Genomic DNA, 6,000 nt, shown 5'->3' with positions numbered 1-6,000 from the left:
TCTTTTGATGATTTGATGAGATAAAGTCCCAGGTATGTACTGCTGCACAAACTACACCAAACTTAGAGATATAAAGTAACAAGTGTTTTTATTATGGGCATGGATTCCGTGGTCCAGGCACTCAGACAGGGCTGGACAGGACAGCTTGGCTGTGTTCTGTGGTGTCTGGGGTCAGCAGGGAAGACTCTCAAAGGGCTGCGGATTACTTGAACATGGGGTTGGGGGGGTGCTGGAATCACCTGGGAGTTTCTTCACTTGTCTAGTTGCCTGGGCAGGGATGACTCAAAGGCTGGACCCAGATGGGACTGCCAGCCTGAGTGCCTACACTGGCTTCTCTTTCTGGCTTTGGGCTTCCTCACAGCATGGCGGCTCTGGGTCACACTTTCTTGATGCCAGAACTCCAACAACAAGCATGGGTGCTTGGTTCCAGACCAAAGTGGAAGCTGTATGACCTTTTATGACCTAAACTCTCAAGTCACTTAGCACCACTCCTGCTACACTCTCTTAGTCAAGGAAGTCAAAAGCCCACCCAGATTTCAGGGGAGGAGACATAGATGCCTTTTCTATGAGAATTGGCCACCATGTTTTAAAGCCTTCATGAAAAATGTAAAAACATTTAGCATGATGACTGCCATGTTGTATGGGCCAGAACATGTTAGATGCCATTCCCTCTGCTGCTGCCCACTTTTTTTTTTTCACACCTTTATCGGAGTATAAATGCTTTACAATGTTGTGTTAGTTTCTGCTGTACAACAAAGTGAATCAGCTGTATGTATTCATATATCCCCATATCCCCTCCGTCTTGAGCCTCCCTCCCACCCTCCCTATCCCATCCCTCTAGGTCATCACAAAGCATCGAGTTGATCTTGTGCTATGCAGCAGCTTCCCACTAGCCATCCATTTTACATTTGGTAGTGTATATATGGCCACGCTACTCTCTCACTTCATCCTAGCTTCCCCTTCCCCGCCCCGCCCCGTGTCCTCAAGTCCATTCTCTACGTCTGCGTCTTTATTCCTGCCCTGCCACTAGGTGCTGTCCACTTTGGTATCTCCCAGGTACTGACTGCTGTGATTGTGTGACTTACATAAGCCCCCTGCCCCCCGTCTTAACTAAATGATCTTTAAGCTGCAGCTTAGTAAATATGTTTAGTCTAATATTGCCAGATTCATTCTTTTTACCTTCTTCACGTTTGGACCCAACTTTTAAAAATTTCCTAGCCCTTAGTTGAATCTCCTTACCCTCAATGGCTTCTCAAACACATCTAGAGGTTTTCCCAAGGAGATTCGAGAAGGTCAGTTTCCCGAGTCCCCCAGGGTATCTTTCGTGAGCTTTGATGTGTGATTCACACGGTCCCCTGATGTTCCAGGCACCCTTTTTATCCCCTTACTCTAATTTTCTCAGAATAAAAATTCACAATTGACCTTTTCCAGAAACAGAGGAATAGCTTTTCTTCTCTAAAATGTATAAAAAAGTCTAAGACATCATGTCCTCCCACAAGGATCACATGCTAGAATTGGAAACCTAAGACTCACAGGAAACCGTGGTGGAACGCAGGATATAACCAGGTGCCCCACCGTGAGGCCCGGCTGGTAGCCCCCTACCTGTGCTGTCCCGTGGCTCCTTACCTCTACTGGCCAAGTCGGTGATGTCTGGTGGCTCTTCTTTTACAGGGGAGGATATGGCTCTGGAGGGATTAGGACACTCATCCAAAGGCAGATCTAACTCCAGGGCTGGCGCTCCTACCTTTCTTGGGGAGATTCCCTGCAAACACGCACGCTTTTGGGTTGACAGGTTGCATCGCAGACATGAGCATCACTTTTGAAATCTGTGCCTCCCCTCCCCCACCCCCAGATCACAAACTCTGGAAGCATCAGTTCCGACAGCCTTTTTTGGTCTAAGCTTGGGGAATTAGCAAAAGAAAGGAGGAAGCCCCAGATTCTAATTAACTTTGCTTTTTAACTACAGATGAGCCACTTTTTGAGTTACCTGGGGGTGAGAGTCTCAAAGATTAATGAAAATATGTAAAGATGACAGGCAAGCAGGAGCCAGACACTCCTGTAATTAGGTTTCCTCATCCTTGTGCCTTGAGAGTAAAAAGATCAAGGGAACAGAAGGACAGGGGAATTATGTGAATAACTGTCTTCCGCCTTTGAGGAGGATTATTCTTCAGAGTCTTCCTGTTTTTCCCAATAGAACTTAAAACAAACATTTAACTGTTTGTTTTTTTGGTTGTTGTTAGTTTCATCTTTTTTTTTTTCAACTGTAGCCTTTTTAGTCTTGTCCCTACTCAGCTTAATCTTATCTGACCACACCTAAAAATGCTATAGAGAAAGAAAAATGATTTTCCTTCTACCCTTCTAAGTTCTTGACTGAGGCCTCCCCACACCTGCCCTGTAGTAAAAAGACAGATTAACAGGAGAATAACAAATTTAAACACATGCATATGTATGGAAGCCCCCCAAAGATATGAGACTCAAAGAAGTCACCAGAGCAGAAAGCTTTTGTCTCTTTTAGACAATTAATTTGTGAAGAATTGACAAGACAAGGGGTTTGGGCTAGGGGTAGTAAGATGGTGAAGACCTTAACAAGGTTTGGGACTTCCCTGGTAGCGCAGTGGTTAAGAATCTGCCTGCCAATGCAGGGGATATGGGTTCAAGCCCTGGTGCAGAAAGATGCCACGTGCCACGGAGCAACTGAGCAATTGAGCCCGTGAGCCACAACTACTGAAGCCCACATGCCTAGAACCCATGCTCCACAACAAGAGAAGCCACCACAATGAGAAGCCCGCGCACTGCAAGGAAGAGTAGCCCCTGCTCTCCGCAACTAGAGAAAGCCCTGAGAGCAGCAATGAAGACCCAACGCAGCCAAAAATTAATTAATTAATTATTTTTTTTTTTTTTAAAAGTTAACCGGGTTTGTTTGCACAGCCTCCTTGGCCCTAAACTCCCTGTCTCTGGTGGTTAGGGATGCCTTCTACCTCCTGGAACAGGGAAGATCCCTTTCACATGGGAGATTCACTTCCTGCTTTTAGGGGATAAAGAAGGTTCAGAGTGTCCTTTGTGCACTGGCTGTTTATCAACTCCTTTTAATTCAAAATAATCAATATGCCAAAGTGGCGTATTTAGGGTTTTCACATTCTGACCCCCTGCAATGCTGAGTGCCAGGTTTGACTTCGAAGAGCCAAGCAGAATTCCAGGAAGGTTGGAGGCTGGGATATCAGTGGGCAGCAGAGGGAAGCTGACATTTCATCACAGCGAGCTCACGTGGAAATGTCAGGATGGGGAGAAGGAGTGCCTCATGGAGCAGATCAACTCCCCTCTTACAGGTCTGTTGAATGTACCCAGGGTTCTCACGGGTGCGAGCAGAGGCTCTTCGGATTTCTTGCCTCAAGCTCGGGAGCTGCTTCTGGCAGGCGCTAGTAGAGGACTGGGAATCTAATTGCCCTATTCTTTCTAACAATGGTGAAACTAATTTATTTATCCACTAAACTAATTTCTTTATACCCTCACTATTATTTCAAAAAGGACTTAAGATCCCTTAGCTTGGAAGGAGGAGATCAGGAGACTTGGATTTTTCTTCCCTCTCTGCCAGGTTGCTGCATCTCTTTGTGTCTGTTTCCCATCTGTGAGAGCAAACACTTCTGAGTGGTTAGTATACACACCGGGCACTGTTATAGAGACTTTCCATGTGTCTGTATTAATTCACTTAATTCTCTCCCAAACAACTGATTACATTATGTATCATTTGGGAATTTGTCAGTGCAGTTCCAGTACATCTGTGAATACACACAGGATGACTTCTGTGGCTTTTGCCATTTCAAAGAATCTTGGCTTTTTCTCTTGGCTCCAGAGGAGAATAATACCCCAATTTGAACAGTGCTAATGGGGACCTTGTCTTTGAGCTTGACTTTCAACCAGACCCAGGCTGGAGAGAAAGGAAGTCTGCAGGATGGGGGGCCTGGGGCCGCCTATGGAGATGGGAACAGCCAAAGCCTGTCTGCCCCTTGGAAAATCTCTTTGGTGGCTTGGCCCTGTGGGGTCGTTATCCCTTCCTGGTTGGGGGTTGTTAGGGATACAACCCCTCCCCAGTCAGGATGGCAGTCTGAGAACCCCTCCTAGCCTCTGTCTGCCCATCCAAGGTCCAGCTGTGACCCTGAGGCTTATTTTTCATCCCGGGAAATCCCCTTCCTGTGGGTCAAGGGCGGTCCTGCCTCCCCCCACCCCCACGAGGTACCCCTCCCTACCCGGGCTGAGTCCGGGTTCGAGCCGCCAGCGTCCCCGGGAGTGAAGGTGGACGTGGAGGAAGCCAGCCGGTGGAGCGCTGGGTTGGGTGCGGGGCGGTTCCCACCCAGTGGCCAGGCTCCGCCTTCTCCAGAGATGGTCGGCAAAGTGCACAGCCCGCTGCGCTGTGCGGGTAGAGAGTGAGGTTGAGTGTGAATGCGCACGAGTGCGTGTGTGTCTGTGGTCTCGGCGTCTGTGTCATTGTGTGTTTACATAGAGTAATTGTGTGTGTATCTTCGGTCTCTGTGTCTGAGTACTTGTGCGGGAGTGTGTGACTTCGTGCGTCATTGTGTGTGTCAATTTACCCGAGTGCGTGTGTGTGTGTGAACGTGCACGCTAGTGTGTGTTTTTGTGAGTGTGTCTGTGTGTGACATCCGGGGATGGGATACGGAGGGGGATCCTCCCATCCTGAACCCCCTCTCTCTTGTCCTCGAGGTGGCCGGGGCGCCCGGAACCCCGGCCCTGACAGGGGTGCTGGGGTTGGCGACGCAGAGCTCACCGAGGGTCCCGCGACCTCCCACGGCCGGGCCGCCTGGTCTGCGCATCCAGGCTTTTTCAACATTTCCGGGAGCTCCTGGCTGAGTTTTTCTCCTGCCCTCTTCGCAGGCTCTAGGCGACGCTGGGGCGGAGGGAGGCTCTTTGGGCCGGATGGGCGGGCCCTGCCTTGGGCGCCTCACCTGGAACACTGGCTGGAGGCGGAGACGTGCGGAGCAGCTGGGACCACCGAGGGCTGTGCCTCAGGCCACTTTGTTCTGCCCCACGTCTGCCCCGCTCGGGTGGGGTCACTCTGGGGTCACTCTGAACCTCGCACTCCCTTCCTCCTCTTGCGCTCCACTGTGACACAGGTTGAAGTCCGGCTGTGGACCCGAAAGAACATTCGAGGGGACCTGGGACGTTGCAGGGCAAGAAGCGTGTGGGCCCGGTACCAGTCCAAAGTGCTTCCAAAGCTAGCTCTGCTGCTAAGAGGCTGTGGGATTGGGTGCGGACGTGTGTGTGTCTGTGTGTGTGTGAGTTCCTTGCCCTCTGAGCTTCGGCTTCATTTACAACCCAAGGGAGAACAATACCCACTTTACAGTGTGATGCCTGGATGAAAACTGGAGCAAAGTACAGGGGGATGACCGCGCTATTGCACGCACGCTATGCCAGCACGCACAGTTCATTGTAATGAATAGGTGTATCGTGAAAGTCCCGGGTTAACCCATTTATTTTCTAAATCCGACATGTGAGGTAAACTCCGATGGAGAGGGAGGCCCAGCGGCTGGGGAACAGCCCGCACACTGGATTTGAGCACAGAGCCAGGGCTGGCCAGTTCCTCGGGTGACCCCGGCTCCTGACAAGTGACACTGGTCCCTTGCCCCGCCCTTTCTGGTGATTCCCTGGGAACCTGGGAGAGGAAAGCAGTTAGGCGGACGACCGGCCCTGGCTCACTTGGCAGGTGGCATTTTCTATCCTCTGGTTACAAGGCCGAAGGGGGGCCAAGGCCAGCGTGCGCAAGCCGTCCGGGGTCCAGCGGCGGCTGAGGTTCCCGACTCCATGCGCAACCCCACCCGCCAGCAGGGAGCAGCGGGGGTCCGGGAGGATTTGCAGCAGCGTCCACGAGGTGCGCAGCGGACGCCTGCTCTCCAGAGCTTCGCCTGGCTGGGGCTGTGAGAATTTGCCGACGGTGCCCGCGCCGCCGCTGGCCCCGCCCCAGCCCCGGGGACGCCCCGCCCCCTGGCC

The 6,000-nt window shown here is 51.3% G+C and overlaps 1 protein-coding gene across 4 annotated transcripts in view; it reads left to right on the top strand.

Moving 5' to 3' along the window:
- Window positions 1-6,000, top strand: part of PIK3CD (phosphatidylinositol-4,5-bisphosphate 3-kinase catalytic subunit delta) — a 48,380-nt gene that overhangs the window by 13,895 nt on the left and 28,485 nt on the right. The gene's annotated exons all lie outside the window — the stretch shown is intronic.

Source organism: Aethalodelphis obliquidens, unplaced genomic scaffold (genome assembly GCF_003676395.1).
Source record: "Aethalodelphis obliquidens isolate GAN/ISIS:26980383/991018 unplaced genomic scaffold, ASM367639v1 scaffold9, whole genome shotgun sequence".
Classification (NCBI taxonomy): Eukaryota; Metazoa; Chordata; class Mammalia; order Artiodactyla; family Delphinidae; genus Aethalodelphis; species Aethalodelphis obliquidens.
This window is presented reverse-complemented; position numbering and strand designations above follow the sequence as displayed.